This window comes from Triturus cristatus, chromosome 7, assembly GCF_964204655.1.
Source record: "Triturus cristatus chromosome 7, aTriCri1.1, whole genome shotgun sequence".
NCBI classification, from domain to species: domain Eukaryota; kingdom Metazoa; phylum Chordata; class Amphibia; order Caudata; family Salamandridae; genus Triturus; species Triturus cristatus.
Window position 1 is genome coordinate 424213226 of NC_140590.1, and position 19651 is coordinate 424232876.

General features: G+C 56.5%; 1 protein-coding gene across 1 annotated transcript in view; it reads right to left on the reverse strand.

The window, feature by feature from the left end:
- The window catches only part of LOC146809856 (cytosolic phospholipase A2 gamma-like), a 1073925-nt gene that overhangs the window by 431237 nt on the left and 623037 nt on the right, over positions 1–19651 (reverse strand). The gene's annotated exons all lie outside the window — the stretch shown is intronic.

The window sequence follows — 19651 nt, forward strand, 5'->3', positions numbered from 1 at the left end:
GCTACTGCATACGTTTTCTTTTGATCAACCCTTTACAATGCTGCATGTGTGTTGCACTGTACAATACACATGCAAACTTGAAAACGTTTTAATCCATGTCTTAGCAGAGTATTTTGTACTGGAAGATTATCCATCCGGTACACAAGTAATGGTAGCCATCACACAGAGACCCTTGTACTATGGTGAAGAAGGTTTGCCCACTGAAAGGCAGCCTCAAGGGCACCAGAGCAGAGAGAGCTATAGCAAAATATATTAGCCACTTGGGTGTACAAAACTAACTAGTTCAGAGGGACAGAAGGTAATAAAGGGCGGTTGCACTAAAAGTAATGTCATATGGCATGCTGATGAGAATTTAACACCAACAGCCTTAAAAAGAAACTGTGCACATGTTTGAAGGGGATAGAAAATTAGCATGTTTACATGATGTTTCCCCAGATTTTTACTCTGGCTTTATTTCTCCCCACTAACCAGTGGTAAAGTGTTTGTGCTCCCCTTACAACATGGTTGATTTAGGATAGCCCGAATTTCATATTTAACTTGGATATAAGTCCCTCAGATATGATACAAGGCACACCCAAGGCCTGTAAGTTAAATGCCACTAGTGGACTTCAGCACCTATTGTGATATCCCCTACACCAACAGACCAAACATGGCTCCAGTGCCATGACTGAAGCCTGACTGGAGTAGTTTAAAAACTGCAATTTGACCTGTAAAAATAAACCCTTTTGTCAAGCCTAAACCTTTTTTTTTTTTTAAGTGTTAGTAAATCAGCCTTATTTAGACCTCGATGAAGCCTACAGGTTTTATGGTATTTAAAAGCAGTACATGTGGACCTTTAATGTTAACATGTCCTTAGAGTGACTGGCACCCAAAAGCTATTTTCACTGTAGGAACGCTGGCTGGCCAATAGAGAAACACTGGCAAGCAATGACAAATATTAATTCTGCTATCTCATTGTAGGAACCAGCTAGAAATATGCTTTAACTGCTTTTTTTTATATATTTCTCAAAAGCCCAATTTAATAGTAATGTCAGATTGTTGATAAACATTAAGGAAAAGTAACTTTGAAAGTTACCTTTTCCCTGTCTAAAGCCTCCGGAGGCTAATTTGCATTAGAATCCACCTGCAGCCCTCTGAGTGTCCAAGTCCTAAATGAGGTGTAAAAACAGCTCCCTGTGCAGAGACAAAGGCCTGGGTGAGGGGAGGTGGTTTTTATTCCTCTGGTAAGATGGATATTTGGGTGCCGATCACAATCCGGTAAAAACCGGGTACGAACCGTCGGACGGAGCATATTCTCCGTCCGACGCGTACCCGGTCGTCAAAATATACAAACATGGAATTACGATTCGCACGGGTACACCATAACCGTACGAATCGTAAAAAAGACCGACCGAACAAAAAACACCTACCAATGCGATCCGGGAAAGCGCCGACCTGACGTCGGGACGCACGCAGCCAGCCATTCACGACCCAGGAATCACGATTCGCACCGACGTCACCCCGCACGGTGAATATTTTGCGGCAGCCAAAAACTGCCGGGAAATCAGGACGACGCGAACAAGGACCACCAGTACGCGACGGACAGACGACGACGCGAACAAGGAGGACCAGTACGTGACGGACAGACATGGACCCGAACCTACGAGTCATCCCTGCCCTCATAGCAGTCCACCTCCTCTACAGGTTACGACGCAGACGCCGCAGAAGGTCAGAATAACTAAGGGAGGGGGGAAAGTGGGGTGGGGTGGGGGTGGCACTACCAGGGCAGGCCACAAAACAACCACATGAGTGACACACTACACATGGCCTGGACATACCTGACTCCCATGCCCTGGTCACCATGAGGGGGTGGGGGCGTGTCCTGATAATCCAGCGACCGCCACAACGGAAGTCCGTCACCACGCGAACCGGCAACACAACCAGACAGGTACGTCCCGTACCCACGCCTGAAGAGCGTGGGTACGAGTCGGACCACGCCCACACACGTCACCCCAACAATGGCGGGACGGATCGCACCCACGTGGCAAAGGCCTGGGTACGGGCCGCACAAACATCACATAGCGTGGGGACGGATATGTACGGACCCTACCCCCACCCCGTATGCAAGGAGCGTACCCCCCACCCCAACAGTGAAAGTACGACCCGTACCCCCACCCGCGTATGCAAGGAGCGTACCCCCCTGCCCAACAGTGTAAGTACGACCCGTACCCCCACCCACGAATGCATGGAGCGTACCCCCCATGCCAACAGTGTAAGTACGACTCGAACCCCCACCCACGAATGCAAGGAGCGTACCCCCCAGCCCAACAGTGTAAGTACGACCCGTACCCCCACCCACGAATGCAAGGAGCGTACCCCCCTGCCCAACAGTGTAAGTACGACCCGTACCCCCACCCACGAATGCATGGAGCGTACCCCCCATGCCAACAGTGTAAGTACGACTCGAACCCCCACCCACGAATGCAAGGAGCGTACCCCCCAGCCCAACAGTGTAAGTACGACCCGTACCCCCACCCACGAATGCAAGGAGCGTACCCCCCACCCCAACAGTGTAAGTACGACCCGTACCCCCACCCGCGAATGCAAGGAGCATACCCCCCTGCCCAACAGTGTAAGTACGACCCGTACCCACACCCGCGGACGTACGGAGCGTACCCCCAGCCCAACAGTGTAAGTACGACCCGTACCCACACCCACGGACGTACGGAGCGTACCCCCAGCCCAACAGTGTAAGTACGACCCGTACCCCCACCCGCGGACGTACGGAGCGTACCCCCAGCCCAACAGTGTAAGTACGACCCGTACCCCCACCCGCGGACGTACGGAGCGTACCCCCAGCCCAACAGTGTAAGTACGACCCGTACCCCCACCCGCGAATGCAAGGAGCGTACCCCCCTGCCCAACAGTGTAAGTACGACCCGTACCCCCACCCGCGAATGCAAGGAGCGTACCCCCCTGCCCACAGTGTAAGTACGACCCGTACCCCCACCCGCGAATGCAAGGAGCGTACCCCCCTGCCCAACAGTGTAAGTACGACCCGTACCCCCACCCGCGTATGCATGGAGCGTACCCCCCATGCCAACAGTGTAAGTACGACTCGAACCCCCACCCACGAATGCAAGGAGCGTACCCCCCTGCCCAACAGTGTAAGTACGACCCGTACCCACACCCGCGGACGTACGGAGCGTACCCCCACCACACCAGTGTCAGTAGACTCGTACCCTCACCTCTAATGCAGTGTGCGTAACCCCACCGTGTATGTGCCAAGCGCACATATCCAGAAATCGGAGGTGTGTGTGCAGAGTCCACCCAGCAGTGCCCTGAGACAGGAGTGGTGGGTGTGGAGTCCTCCCAGCAGTGCCCTGAGACAGGAGGGGTGGGTGCCCATCACTCCCAGCAGTGCCCAGAGACAGGAGGGGTGTGTGCAGAGTCCTCCCAGCAGTGCCCTGAGACAGGAGGGGTGGGTGCAGAGTCCTCCCAGCAGTGCCCTGACACAGGAGGGGTGGGTGCAGAGTCCTCCCAGCAGTGCCCTGACACAGGAGGGGTGGGTGCAGAGTCCTCCCAGCAGTGCCCTGACACAGGAGGGGTGGGTGCAGAGTCCTCCCAGCAGTGCCCAGACACAGGAGGGGTGGGTGTGGAGTCCTCCCAGCAGTGCCCTGAGACAGGAGGGGTGGGTGCAGAGTCCTCCCAGCAGTGCCCAGAGACAGGAGGGGTGTGTGCAGAGTCCTCCCAGCAGTGCCCTGACACAGGAGGGGTGGGTGTGGAGTCCTCCCAGCAGTGCCCTGAGACAGGAGGGGTGGGTGTGGAGTCCTCCCAGCAGTGCCCTGACACAGGAGGGGTGGGTGCAGAGTCCTCCCAGCAGTGCCCTGACACAGGAGGGGTGTGTGCAGAGTCCTCCCAGCAGTGCCCTGACACAGGAGGGGTGGGTGTGGAGTCCTCCCAGCAGTGCCCTGAGACAGGAGGGGTGGGTGTGGAGTCCTCCCAGCAGTGCCCAGACACAGGAGGGGTGGGTGTGGAGTCCTCCCAGCAGTGCCCTGAGACAGGAGGGGTGTGTGCAGAGTCCTCCCAGCAGTGCCCTGACACAGGAGGGGTGGGTGTGGAGTCCTCCCAGCAGTGCCCTGAGACAGGAGGGGTGGGTGTGGAGTCCTCCCAGCAGTGCCCTGAGACAGGAGGGGTGGGTGTGGAGTCCTCCCAGCAGTGCCCTGACACAGGAGGGGTGTGTGCAGAGTCCTCCCAGCAGTGCCCTGACACAGGAGGGGTGGGTGTGGAGTCCTCCCAGCAGTGCCCTGAGACTGGAGGGGTGTAACACGTGTGTGAGGCCAGAATTATCCACATGCATACTGGCTACAAGGGAACATGTCCCCATGAACTCATGTCAACAGACTCCACACACAAGTACAGTGATCACCAAGGATGCCACGATTGTCGCAGGTGGAGACATGGCCCTGCATGCATGGCCAAAGTAGAAGGGCTCCGTCACACACACAGCTCATGTAGACACAGCTCTGCGCTAAACATTGGGAACACCCTGCAGGGAAGAAAGCTGGGTACACAGAGGAAGGAATACACCCTTGGACAAGTGCACCATGCAGTAACTGCCTACATGAACAAAGAAAGTTAGCCAACACCTTGTGATGGCACACAGATCACAGGGTCCCACCAATGAGCAGTACACTACTACATATCCCACACACCCAAACCCTTACACACCACCCAAAACCATGTTGCAGCCCCACCAACACCAATACCAGCATAGCAGTAGTGTGATAATGAAAACAAAATTAAGCTTTATTCTGCAGGAGCACAATGTCCGTGGATCGCAGGCAGTTCAATCTTCACAAAGCCCATAGGGCAGTCAATGATTCTCAGCTGGATGGGGGACACAGTGGGATGCGTGTCCCCTACCTTGCCTGCACAGTCAAATGGCATCGTCTTCCACACTGGTGAGGGCATCAGGGGGGGGGGAGCAACAGGCACCGCAGGGACATCAGGGCAAAGGGGCGGCGTTGTGGGTGCAGGGATGGAGGACTCCACCACAGGGGGTGGGTCAGTGCCAAAGGCGGAGGCCAGGATGGCACTACACACCTTTGCAAGGTCATCCAGGGAGTCCCCTGCACCTGAAGGGACCTCAGGCCCCAAGGAGGGGGGGGGGTCAGAGGGATGGGTCGCAGCGCCACCGGGGGAGGGTGGAGACAGGGGGGGAGACTCAACCACCCTGACCGGGGACCTCCGTGACCGCTTGCGTGGTGGTGTAACTGTGGGGCTCAGGGACAGAGCGGCCATGAAGGAGTCCTTGGGGGAGATGTGGCCAGGAGAGCTGAGGGGAGGGGATTTGGAGGGAGTGGACTGGGTGGAATGCGGACTCCCACTATGGCTGCGTGTCACACGTTTGCCCCCCGACCCAGTGGGTGTGCCTACCTCACCCTGTGTGTGCGTGTCAGGAGGAGTGCGGTGGACCTTCCCTGCTGGTGTGGTGCCCGTGTCCGTTGATGTGGGTGCATGCCGACGTCTGGGTGTACGTGTGACAGGCATGGGAGTGGGAAGTGTGGATGGGGCAGGGGTAGGTGGGGGGAGGTCGCGCTGCAGGAGACCCACTGCTGCAGTCAGTGTGGAGTCGATGGACCTCAGCAAGTTGCGTTGGTCAGCCTGCGATGAATGAATGCCCTCCAAGAAAGCCTCGATGTTGGTGAGGGTTTTGCCGTGGGCATGGAGGACATTAAGGATCGCAGCCTGACCAACCTGCAGTTGCCGCTGGATGTCCACAGACTCTGCATTGGCGGCAGCAGTGGAGACAGGGGCAGGGGGCGCGGTGCCTGGCAGGAAGGAGACATGCTGTGACCGGGCACGCTGGGAAGGGACACGAGCAAGTGGGAGGCGGCTGGTGGAAACTGAGGGGGCGGTGCGAGGTGTTGTTCCGCTGTCAGCTGCTGGTGCAGCCTCCGCCCACTCGGAGACATCGTCCCCGGACCTGTCAGCTTCGTAGTCTGATGTGCCAGTCGACAGGTCCTCGGCCACACTCTCCTCCGCCTCTGTCCCACTCGATGTGCCAGCCCCGATGTCACGGCTGGCACTGGTGCTCGGTCCCTCCGCCTGGTCTGTGTCCATGTCTCCCTCTGTGTCCCCCGACGATGCTGTGGGCAGGGTGGAGAGACAGAAATTATTCAGACACCTGTACACATCTGTCACATGAGTCCAATCTACATAGGTAACATTGCATGGCCTGAAAAGGAAGATCCCTAACATCTACTGAACAGGGTACCGATGTAGGGCATGCAACACACAGTTGGTTGAGCCACCATGCCACTGAAATACCATGGAGAGCATGAGACAATAGCTAAACACAGGAAAAGGAGTCTGACATAGCACCCAGGTCCTGGGGACAATCCAGCACTGCATCTGCACCACACAGCGTTTGCGAAAATACCGATGACCAGGGACCATATCCATGAACTTGAGACACATGCTGCATAGGTAATGCTGAATACATGCACAACATGACTCGGTCACTGCACATTGCGTGTGTGTCCAGGCACATCACACACTGCCCAGACCCAGCAAGTGGTAATCAGGATTTAACACATAGGCATTGCCCGCCCCAACAAGACCCTACACGAGGCAAATTGTGGAGACACAGGTGGCACCAACATCTCATGGTCTGGGTGATACACACAGGGGCAGGCAAAAAGCAAGATTGGACGCCAAACAGCCAAGGTGCGCCTGTACAAATAATGAGGTACCAGTGCCCATCCTCAGATGAGTATAACAAGACACACAGGCACTGGCAACTGTGAGTATGAAGAAGGACAATCAGGTCAGGCTGCACAGTGGACACCTGTACAAATTAGCACGTCTATATACATGGTGACAGGGGACAATGGCACAGAGCACAACTTACGCTGTAGACACTGACAGTGGCCACGTTCATGATGACACATACACCACTGAGGAAAAGGTGCCCCAGGGGACAGTAGTGGGCACGCAACTACATGCTACTGAATGGTAATGACAGCAACACACGTCACCATCCCTGCACTATGTGTATCGCACAGTCATGCACATCATGTCACAGGCCACTACATAGGACATGCGCGCTGTAAGGCATGACACATGAGAGACCAACTCCCATGTCTGGAGTCAGCATCAGTGCCAACTGACATGGAACCCACATGCAGTGAACTTGACAGTGCACAGGCAAGGTCCCACAACCTGTTACACACCACCCCCACACATGATGCTACAGACATTGTTCCCGTGGACAAAGCGCCAGCCTACATTACCCTGGGAAGGAGTGACTACACACAGACCAGGGAACACATTGCAAGGAGGGGAAGGGTGGCAGGGGCACAGCGCTATACTGGGCCAAACAGGATCTGCACAGCACCTTTAAACCCTGCCAGTGGATTCATGCTACTGTGCCCTTACAAATGCCGGTGACACACAACAAACACACATGTACCTACCCCCTTCCGGCTGCTGCATCGCCTGTAAGCGCCTCTCCAGGTCTGGAAAGACCACCGGCAGCACACGCCTGTGGAGGTGGCTCAGACGGCGGCGGCCGCGGTTCTTGTGGCTCTCAGGTGAGTCCCCCAGCAGGAGCCGTGCAATCCTCCGCGTCCAGCACCGGATATCCTGCCAGCGTTTCCTCACCTGGGCCAGGCGCCGCCTCCGACCATCCACACCCCTCACGGCACTGACGGCGGTCAGCCAGATCTGCTCCTTGGCAGTGGCGCCTACCTGTGAGGAGGAACAAGTGACACCACATCAATACACCAGCCACATGTCACAGAGAGACATATGGGTACAAATTAGCTGGTAACAACAAGGCATGTCATGCAGCCAACGCATTGCACCTTTGTCATAGGGACATCATCCCCTGGTGAGGGAAAAAGCAGTACGTGCCACAGTGGGTACACAGGTGGAATGATGGCAATGTCACAATCAATGATCTAGGCTCACACTGTGCATCACACCCACCCCTCCTGTCTCAGGGCACTGCTGTGAGGACTCCACACCCACCCCTCCTGTCTCAGGGCACTGCTGTGAGTGATAGGCCCCCACCCCTCCTGTCTCAGGGCACTGCTGTGAGGACTCCACACCCACCCCTCCTGTCTCAGGGCACTGCTGTGAGGACTCTGCACACACCCCTCCTGTCTCAGGGCACTGCTGTGAGTGATAGGCCCCCACCCCTCCTGTCTCAGGGCACTGCTGTGAGTGATAGGCCCCCACCCCTCCTGTCTCAGGGCACTGCTGTGAGGACTCCACACCCACCCCTCCTGTCTCAGGGCACTGCTGTGAGGACTCTGCACACACCCCTCCTGTCTCAGGGCACTGCTGTGAGTGATAGGCCCCCACCCCTCCTGTCTCAGGGCACTGCTGTGAGGACTCCACACCCACCCCTCCTGTCTCAGGGCACTGCTGTGAGGACTCTGCACACACCCCTCCTGTCTCAGGGCACTGCTGTGAGTGATAGGCCCCCACCCCTCCTGTCTCAGGGCACTGCTGTGAGTGATAGGCCCCCACCCCTCCTGTCTCAGGGCACTGCTGTGAGTGATAGGCCCCCACCCCTCCTGTCTCAGGGCACTGCTGTGAGGACTCCACACCCACCCCTCCTGTCTCAGGGCACTGCTGTGAGTGATAGGCCCCCACCCCTCCTGTCTCAGGGCACTGCTGTGAGGACTCCACACCCACCCCTCCTGTCTCAGGGCACTGCTGTGAGTGATAGGCCCCCACCCCTCCTGTCTCAGGGCACTGCTGGGAGACATCAGGCACCCCCCCCCTGGGACCCCCCCGACAGTACATGGCATGTGTGTTACACCTGGACGCAATGGCAGAAGTCACAGTCACCACATAGGGACAGTCTGTGGCAGTGGCCTATGCACTCACCTGATAACCTGGTCGCCCATACAGCATGGAGTACTGTGGGAGGATCACATCCAGCAGAGCCATGTTCTCCTCCAGGGTGAATGGCTGTGTCCTCTCCACAGCCCTTGACATGGTTCCAGGGAATCAGTAGCAGCAGCTGGGTCGACGAATGCAAAGATGTGCAGGCAAGTGCTCCCTCATGGGACCTGGCTGCCTTATATGTGCCCTTCTGCCCAGTCTCATGCACAGGAGTACAGAGAGATTGGTCACTCACATTTGCATCCTATGTTTCCACCAATCCCTTCAAACCTAGCAGTCTGTGGGTTCTCTATCGGTTTCATTCTCCTGCATGATGTCAGCCCCACAAACACATTGCAACAAAGTAGACAAATCCCAACTGACTTCTGCTGTGCACCTTCCAGAACAATTTCCAATTTTGAACTTGGTCTCCATGACAACCAGCATGCATGTAGGCCTTAATACTTGTCCCCCATGTAATTTGGAGCATCACACACAGGTACGGTGCGTGTGGGGGCCCTAGGGCACCCCAAATGCATGGCAACGGCCCGTACATGCATGCCTACGCTCTCCATCACTTTTGGTCTGCACGCGTATGCGTACTCGTAGTGGTACGGACCGAACACTCGCATCTACGCTCACTATCACTACGGGTACGCATACGCGTGCAGACCCATAGTGATAGTGAGCGTAGATGCGAGTGTACGGTCCGTACCACTACGGGTACGCATACGCGTGCAGACCCATAGTGGTACGGACCGTACACTCGCATCTACGCTCACTATCACTACGGGTACGCATACGCGTGCAGACCCATAGTGATAGTGAGCGTAGATGCGAGTGTACGGTCCGTACCACTACGGGTACGCATACGCGTGCAGACCCATAGTGATAGTGAGCGTAGATGCGAGTGTACGGTCCGTACCACTACGGGTACGCATACGCGTGCAGACCCATAGTGATAGTGAGCGTAGATGCGAGTGTACGGTCCGTACCACTACGGGTACGCATACGCGTGCAGACCCATAGTGATAGTGAGCGTAGATGCGAGTGTACGGTCCGTACCACTACGGGTACGCATACGCGTGCAGACCCATAGTGATAGTGAGCGTAGATGCGAGTGTACGGTCCGTACCACTACGGGTACGCATACGCGTGCAGACCCATAGTGATAGTGAGCGTAGATGCGAGTGTACGGTCCGTACCACTACGGGTACGCATACGCGTGCAGACCCATAGTGGTACGGACCGTACACTCGCATCTACGCTCACTATCACTACGGGTACGCATACGCGTGCAGACCCATAGTGATAGTGAGCGTAGATGCGAGTGTACGGTCCGTACCACTACGGGTACGCATACGCGTGCAGACCCATAGTGATAGTGAGCGTAGATGCGAGTGTACGGTCCGTACCACTACGGGTACGCATACGCGTGCAGACCCATAGTGATAGTGAGCGTAGATGCGAGTGTACGGTCCGTACCACTACGGGTACGCATACGCGTGCAGACCCATAGTGATAGTGAGCGTAGATGCGAGTGTACGGTCCGTACCACTACGGGTACGCATACGCGTGCAGACCCATAGTGATAGTGAGCGTAGATGCGAGTGTACGGTCCGTACCACTACGGGTACGCATACGCGTGCAGACCGATAGTGATAGTGAGCGTAGATGCGAGTGTACGGTCCGTACCACTACGGGTACGCATACGCGTGCAGACCCATAGTGGTACGGACCGTACACTCGCATCTACGCTCACTATCACTACGGGTACGCATACGCGTGCAGACCCATAGTGATAGTGAGCGTAGATGCGAGTGTACGGTCCGTACCACTACGGGTACGCATACGCGTGCAGACCCATAGTGATAGTGAGCGTAGATGCGAGTGTACGGTCCGTACCACTACGGGTACGCATACGCGTGCAGACCCATAGTGATAGTGAGCGTAGATGCGAGTGTACGGTCCGTACCACTACGGGTACGCATACGCGTGCAGACCCATAGTGATAGTGAGCGTAGATGCGAGTGTACGGTCCGTACCACTACGGGTACGCATACGCGTGCAGACCCATAGTGATAGTGAGCGTAGATGCGAGTGTACGGTCCGTACCACTACGGGTACGCATACGCGTGCAGACCCATAGTGATAGTGAGCGTAGATGCGAGTGTACGGTCCGTACCACTACGGGTACGCATACGCGTGCAGACCCATAGTGATAGTGAGCGTAGATGCGAGTGTACGGTCCGTACCACTACGGGTACGCATACGCGTGCAGACCCATAGTGGTACGGACCGTACACTCGCATCTACGCTCACTATCACTATGGGTCTGCACGCGTATGCGTACCCGTAGTGGTACGGACCGTACACTCGCATCTACGCTCGCCATCACGATGGGTACACATACGGCAGCACTCCCACAGTGATTTGGGAACATGCACAGGCCCTCTCAGCAGCAGTACGGCGGATTTTACACATCACTGTGGTGATAGGCGACACACATGTCGGAATAGGGCGGACATACTTGTCCATGGATGGACATACTTGTCCAGGAATGGACACCAAGGCATCGTCTGTGCATTACCACATGTGTTGGGCACAGGTGTCACAGGCTGTGATGTGGAACATGCCTCCTGAGTGGATAAGGCACCAGATGTATGATGAGATGTGTACATGTGTACTGTGTGAGGGTGCAATGTGTGCCAGGCATGCCCTTGACTCCTTTGACATGTGTGCATGTGGGACTGCGCACTTGGGGTGAGCGTCACTGGCATGGCATGGACACCAACACACGGAAGTGTCCCATGATGCCCGGTACAGGGGTCATGACACATGACTCATCACTACCCACAGTGCACAATGTGACTATGCCATATATGTGTCCGGGATTTACATCGGGTTGATGTTGTTGCACCCTCAAAAGCTGCAGCCGTTGCAGCAACCAACATGTGGCTGTGTGTAGATTGTCATTGCACACTGTTCCCAACACCATGCCACATGTGTTACCGGATGTGAGGTGCACATGTATGCAAGGGACACGGAGTAGCGTGACAAGGCCATGTCAGCAAACTCACAAGGAATGTGTGGGGAGTCATGACATGTGCACCTTCATGGCAAGGTGTGTGGGCTGGACTAGTGTAATGTCATGTGACCTGTGGCTCAAGTGTTCCGCTGCCAGTCTCTGCAATCAGCATCACACTTCTGCTGATGTGTGGGTGTATGTCACTCCTGTCTTGCGTCGGGCAGTGCACTTGCACTGGGACACAGCTATTCCCATGGCGTGGCATGGGGAGGTTCTCAATCACCGTGTGTAGCTGGGTCTTGGAAGGAGTGTCACCTTGCATCCATACGTGTCCTGGGCATGTAGCACATGCCTGACTCCCTATGTGGCATGTGTGTATTGGCAGATTTACATGTGCTCAGTAGACATGAGTTGTTCTCGTAGTGCACTCACTCTTCCTTGTCACTTCCAAATTACTGCAGAGCGCCTCCTGTTGCCCGAAGAATTCCAGACTTGGCCACCATGCAGGAGAATGACAGGATCCGGCTCTACCGCTTCACCCAACCGTTGATTCTGGAGCTGACGGCGAGACTGGCACCACACCTGCAACCGCAGCACAGGTATCCTACGGCACTGACACCCCAGCTGAAGGTAATGGCTGCCCTACATTTCCTTGCCACGGGTACCTTCCAATATACCATAGCTCATGTTGGTGGCATGTCCCAGAGCATGTTCAGCGGTGTGCTGCATGATTTCTTGGAGGCCATGTTGATTCACCTGGATGACTTCATCAAGTTCCCAACCCCTGAACAGATGACTGAGGTCAAGCGTGGTTTCTATGCCCTGGGAGGGATGCCCCATGTCATTGGGTCCATAGATGGGACACATGTAGGTTTGGTACCACCACACGCACGGGAGGTGGCGTACCGCAATCGGAAGCACTACCACTCCATCAATGCCCTTGTGGTGTGTCTGTCCAACATGGTGATTTCACATGTCTGTGCTCGTTTTCCAGGATCAGCACACGATGCCTACATCATGAGGCGTAGCGGGATGCCTGATATGATGATGCAGCTGCGCAACGAACGTGCATGTGTTGTTGGTGGGTACAGTCTGTCTGTCCTGTATTCTGTTTGGCCGAGCAGCACTACCGCTTCGCCAGTTCTAACGATATCCATGTGCTTTCCATTTAGGGGACGCTGGCTATCCCAACATGCCTTGGCTGCTGACACCTCTCCGCAACCCCATCACGCCGGCCCAGCTCCGCTACAACACCGCCCATGGCCGGACAAGGCGAGTGATAGAGAGGACGTTTGGCATGCTGAAGAGCCGATTCCGGTGCCTCCACAAGACCGGCGGCGCACTCCCATATGCCCCGGCGAAGGTCTGCAAGATCTTCATGGTCTGCTGCATGCTGCACAACATGGCAGTTGAAAGAGCTGTGCCCCTCATCCTGGATCAAGATGACGAGGACCATCCACCCGTGGAGGACGAAGGCCTTGGCAATGGGGCTAGTGATGTGGAGGATGTGGAGCCGCAAGAGGACATCCGGACTCGGCTCATACGCGACTTCTTTGCTTAGTGGTGAGTACCAGGGTCTGAGTGTGCACGCATTGGTCCCCGTGTGGCATGCGTTGTGATGTGTGTCTCCACCTGCATGTATGGCACGTGGGTCAGAGGTGTGTGTGGGTGTGTCACTGGAGTGATGGTGGCAGTGATGGTAGTATTTCCCCAGGCATAATTGTGACCTAGCATGTTGTCATACATACATGTGTCGAGTAAATGCACATGCAAGTGGCTGTGCTTCTTGTGGCTGACTTCTTGTGTGTCTCTCTTCCCCAGGTACCTGCGCATGCCGTTTGCTGGTTGCATTGTTGTGGCACTGCTATTCCTCATGGACATGGCATCGTGGGCTGACTCAGCGTTACAGGCACGGACACGTTTGGAAGTCTCCATGGGGTAAGGGATGCATCTGGGGTGTATTGGGTGTGGCAGTTGTTCACGATGTGTGCACACTGCCCCGGTCGGGGTTTGGGTCCTCTGCAGACATGTGGCATCCCCATGGGACACGACATGCAGCTGGGTACACCTGAATAGATGGGCTGCCTGGTTGTCAGTCATCAGTGATGGGATGGTGGATTGTGATGAAGGCATCAATGTGTGTGACACTGCCCTCGGACACATACGGTTAACATTGTCTTGACATGGCGTGGGACTTCCACATCAGCGGATGTATGGTGTATGGCAGGCTCTCCGTGAGCAGCTGTGGGTATTTAGCTATTATCCGACACTTGTGTGCCAGTTCCATGGCTATCACGCATTTGTGCTGCAGAAGGGGGGTGCCAGTGTTGGAGCCACATGTTACTCCACATGATGTGTTCATGTGTACTTCAAGTTGCCTCTGCAATCCCAAACACATGACTATTAAAGGTGTCCCTATGCCTCCAAGGTGCCTCTTCTCAGTCAATGCTGGTGTGTTGGCACGGTGCATCCTGCATGTCTGGCATGGTATTCCCTGATTGTGGCTATGTGTCAATGTGTCGAGTGGCAAGATGCAAGCTGTGTGTGTGTGCTGAGACTGTGTAATGGGCATGATGTCCATGACTGTGTGGGTATTGTGACATGTGCCATCCCCATGCATCCAACGTTGTCCATGACCCCATTCTCTGCATCCACCGGACTCAAGCTTGCAGGACATGGTTCTGCCACCTGTCTACACGTACCTGGGTGCCCCCCAGGACACGGGCCAGGATCCCTGACCTCTGCGCATGACTGTTGCTGTACTCAATGTGTCTGTCAGCACGGTTGTTCGGCCACCCCCTCAGCTGGTTCTGACCATCACGGGTGTGTATGGTGCTCCATGTCTGTCTTGCCTAGAAAACTGTGACCCATGTGTCCTGTGCCAGACTCAGGCCCCAGGGTGTGGATGGTTGAAGTGAACAGATGACTCAGGCATGTTTAGACTGTACAAGACACATGTTAGGTAATAATGCTACCAGCAGGCATCTACTCTTAATAGTGTGATTTATTATTGGGGGGGGGGGCCAAGTGAGGGCCTTTCCGGGATTAGGGAATCCAAAGTTCAGTAGGGGAGTTGGTGTCCTTGCCATTGGAAATCCTCAGAGTCCATGCCACAGTCTTTGTCAACATTGGTCAGCCAGTGACCAGCAGGGCCATGTGGCAGAGAATGTCTCTTGATGCTGTGATGCTGTTGCTCCAGTGGGCCAGGTGCCAGGCCAGGTGTCCTGGGAGATGGTGATGTAGCAGCCACCCTCACGGTCCTTTCCGTGGACGACCCGGCTTCCTGCGGGGAACCTCAGCAGCAGGCCGTGACGACGTCTGGGATGCTCCGTCGGATGTTTCCTCCTCCTCCTCATGATCCCTCCCTGTGGGTGGTGATGTTCTCCGCCTTCTGGCACAGGGAGGGTCGGCCATGGTGTCGGCCATCCGACGGAGTTCAGCGTGAATCCCCTGGGACGCCGTCACTTGCTGAGCCTGTCTGTCCTCCATCCTCCGTTGGTGTAGCTGTAGACAGGCTATTAGCTCCGCATGTTGCTGGGCCTGCTGGACCTTGATCCCCTCGAGGACGGACACAACCTGGGCCATGCCCGTGGTGTCCTGCCGGTATGAGTCCAGGATGATACGGACATGGGAAAATACCGGATCCCCAGCCAACTGGTCAGGCTCGCGCCTCCGCCGCTCTCCACTCCCACCACCCCTGCCCACTTGCGTCTGGCCTGCACTTGTGGGCACATGGGGTCTCCGGGACCCCTGAGGGGTGGCATTGGCGTTGTCGCCTGCCTCCTCCTGGGTGCCCGGGACACCGTGTCCCTCCTGGCGAGCCTGGCTGCATTGTGGTGTTGGGGCAGGGATCCTGGGTGTCTCCTGGGATGTGGCAGGAGTGGGGGTGGTGGTTGGCACGGTTGTACCTGACGCAGGTGCTGCAGGTGGTTGGACACCAGAGGGGCCAGGTCGGTCGGGGTCGTCCGCAGAGTGGTGAGAGTGGTCGCTGCCGGTGGGATCGGTCTCCTGCAGATCCGGGTCCTGTGAGTGTTCCCCCCCAGTGTTGGGGGGTGCAGCACGACGTTGACCTGTGTGTGAGAGAGACAATGTTAATTTTGATCCATGCAACATCCATGTTTCATCCGTTACAAAGTTGGCACATTTCCTCTTGGAATTAGGATCTGTCTTGCATTCCACTCACAGTGCACTTGTGCATGTGTGTGTCCCTTGGGCACCAATTTGGCCCCTTTAACTATGTGTGGCACAGTCTTACTTGCTGCGTCAAGTGTGACTGCAGTCAGCAGTGGAGTGTGCATGTGTGCCGAGCTATGCGTTTGCGCCTTCCTTGTAGCACTGTACATGTGCACATGGAGTGGATCCACACACTCATATGATGCAGGTGGCTGTCCTTGTGCTCGTGTACAGGTTGTAACATGGCCCTGCGTTTTGCCATGATGAAGAGGGGGGGTTCTGGCACTGGGCACCCTTGTCTACATGCATGCAGTCCACCTGCTGACGAGCAGACATTCCCACACACCACAGGACTGATTTGCTCTCCCTGTGTCTCCCTCCTTCTCTGTCCCCCTCTCCCTCCCTCTGTGTCCCCCTCTCCCTCCCTCTGTGTCCCCCTCTCCCTCCCTCTGTGTCCCCCTCTCCCTCCCTCTGTGTCCCCCTCTCCCTCCCTCTGTGTCCCCCTCTCCCTCCCTCTGTGTGTCAGCCTCCTCCCTCTGTCCGTCTCCCTCCCTCTCTGTCCCCCTCTCCCTCCCTCTCTGTCCCCCTCTCCCTCCCTCCGTGTGTCAGCCTCCTCCCTCTGTCCGTCTCCCTCCCTCTCTGTCCCCCTCTCCCTCCCTCTCTGTCCCCCTCTCCCTCCCTCTCTGTCCCCCTCTCCCTCCCTCTCTGTCCCCCTCTCCCTCCCTCCGTGTGTCAGCCTCCTCCCTCTGTCCGTCTCCCTCCCTCTGTGTCCCCCTCTCCCTCCCTCCGTGTGTCAGCCTCCTCCCTCTGTCCCCCTCTCCCTCCCTCTCAGTCCCCCTCTCCCTCCCTCTCTGTCCCCCTCTCCCACCCTCTGTGTCCCCCTCTCCCTCCCTCCGTGTGTCAGCCTCCTCCCTCTGTCCGTCTCCCTCCCTCTCTGTCCCCCTCTCCCTCCCTCTCTGTCCCCCTCTCCCTCCCTCCGTGTGTCAGCCTCCTCCCTCTGTCCGTCTCCCTCCCTCTCTGTCCCCCTCTCCCTCCCTCTCTGTCCCCCTCTCCCTCCCTCTCTGTCCCCCTCTCCCTCCCTCTGTGTCCCCCTCTCCCTCCCTCCGTGTGTCAGCCTCCTCCCTCTGTCTGTCTCCCTCCCTCTGTGTCCCCCTCTCCCTCCCTCCGTGTGTCAGCCTCCTCCCTCTGTCCCCCTCTCCCTCCCTCTCAGTCCCCCTCTCCCTCCCTCTCTGTCCCCCTCTCCCACCCTCTGTGTCCCCCTCTCCCTCCCTCCGTGTGTCAGCCTCCTCCCTCTGTCCGTCTCCCTCCCTCTGTGTCCCCCTCTCCCTCCCTCCGTGTGTCACCCTCTGTCACCTTGGCCCAGCTTCCTGGGCACACACTGTTAGCAGATCTTTGAGTGGCCCTTGGCCTGTTGATGTGAGTTTGTTTCTGATCTCCAGGCACCCATTTTGTCTGCTGTGTGTCTGTGCGCTGCTGCTGTGGTGGTGTGTGCTGCCACTCTTTCACACTGTTGGCTGTTCATTAGCTGCTGGCATGTGCAAAACAGTGCCTTCACCCCCATGTGTTGATGCAAGGCGTCCGCCATTTGCTGGCAAGTCATTCCTGTGTTGGGACACAGTGTTTGTCTGGCTGTGACCTAGGCCATATGGGCAGAGGGCATTGTTGTCTGCTTTGGAGTCGCACTATGTGATTCTTGGTGCCCAGCCTCCCGCCATCCGGGTTACCGTGTCATGTGTTGTTGTCTTCTGTGGCCTGTGACTTGACATTGTCCAGCTGGGTGCATGGGGCATGGTGGCAGCAGTGGCATGTGCCTGCTCATGGAGTGTGGTTGAGTAATGCGATGGCTTGTGGTGGTTGCGTGCCTGTTATTGATTTTGGTTGTGGTTGCAGTTCCCCCCATGTGAGGTGCGTTGTTTGTGTACTCACCCGGGTCTCGGAGTCCTTCTACTCCTTCAACTGCCTCCACCGGCAGTATGGCCATCACCCTCTCCTCCCAGGGATGGTACTGTACGGCTCTGCGGGAGGGCCCTCCTCCGGTGGCGTTGGCCTGGTCGTGTTCCTCCTGCCTCTTGGCTCTGACCCTCCTCCGCAGATCGTACCACCTGTTCTGGCAATCCTGCTTGGTCCTCCTGGTGTCCGCAACAGCATTCACAGCATCGACGATGGTCTGCCACATGGCTGTTTTGGCTGCCTGGCTGGTGCTTCTGACCAATGTTCCAAAGATCTGTGGCTCGACTCTGAGGATTTGATCAACAAGGACCTCCAACTCTCGGTGACTGAACTTTGGATTCTTGGTAGTGGGCATGGTGAGGGGTGTGGGTGGGGATGGTGTGGGTGTGGGGGGGGGTGTGGATGTTGGGGGGGGGTGTGGATGGTTGTGTGTGTGTGTGAATGTGATGAGAGGGTGTTTGTGAGGGTGGTCGTTTGAAGGTGTGCAAGTGTAAGGTGTGGTGTAGCTTGTAGTCTGGTTCTGTGGTGTATGGCAGCAGTGAGTCTGTTGGAAAGGCTCATGGTTTGTGTGTGTGGGCCCTTTTTATTGGTCCATGGGTGGGTGTGGCAGTTTTTGAATTTTGGGTGGGTGTGTTATAAGGAGTGGTGGTGTATTGGGCCTCTGTTTGTTTTTGGCAGTTGCAGGTCAGTGATTGTGTTATTTAAGTGGTTGTTGGCCATGTTTAGTGGCTGTGTGCCTTTCGACTGGTGTATTCTTGTGTTGTTTTATTTTGTCCTGGTTGTGTACGTGCGTTTTGAGCGTGTGTACGGTGTGTACATGGGCCATTTGGTTGTACGATTTTGTCCTTGTGTGTGGCTTTGTAAGACTCGTACATGCGGTTGTGATGTTGGGGCATGGGGTGCGCTCCGTACTTAGGAGGTTGTGTTGGGGGTGCGCCAGGAACGTACTGGGGTGGGGGTACGACTGGAACGTACTTGGGTGTAGGTACACGGGGGGTACGACACGTACAGGGGTGGGGGGTGTACATTGACGGTGGTACGACACGTACTGGGGTGGGGGTACGACTGGAACGTACTGGGGTGTAGGTACACGGGGGGTACGACACGTGCAGGGGTGGGGGGTGTACATTGACGGTGGTACGACACGTACTGGGGTGGGGGTACGACTGGAACGTACTGGGGTGTAGGTACACGGGGGGTACGACACGTACTGGGGTGGGGGTACGACTGGAACGTACTGGGGTGTAGGTACACGGGGGGTATGACACGTACTGGGGTGGGGGTACGACTGGAACGTACTGGGGTGTAGGTACACGGGGGTACGACACGTACTGGGGTGGGGGTACGACTGGAACGTACTGGGGTGTAGGTACACGGGGGGTACGACACGTACTGGGGTGGCGGTACGACTGGAACGTACTGGGGTGTAGGTACACGGGGGGTACGACACGTCCTGGGGTGGGGGTACGACTCGAACGTACTTGGGTGTAGGTACACGGGGGGTACGACACGTCCAGGGGTGGGGGTACGACTGGAACGTACTTGGGTGTAGGTACACGGGGGGGTACGACACGTCCTGGGGTGGGGGTACGACTCGAACGTACTTGGGTGTAGGTACAC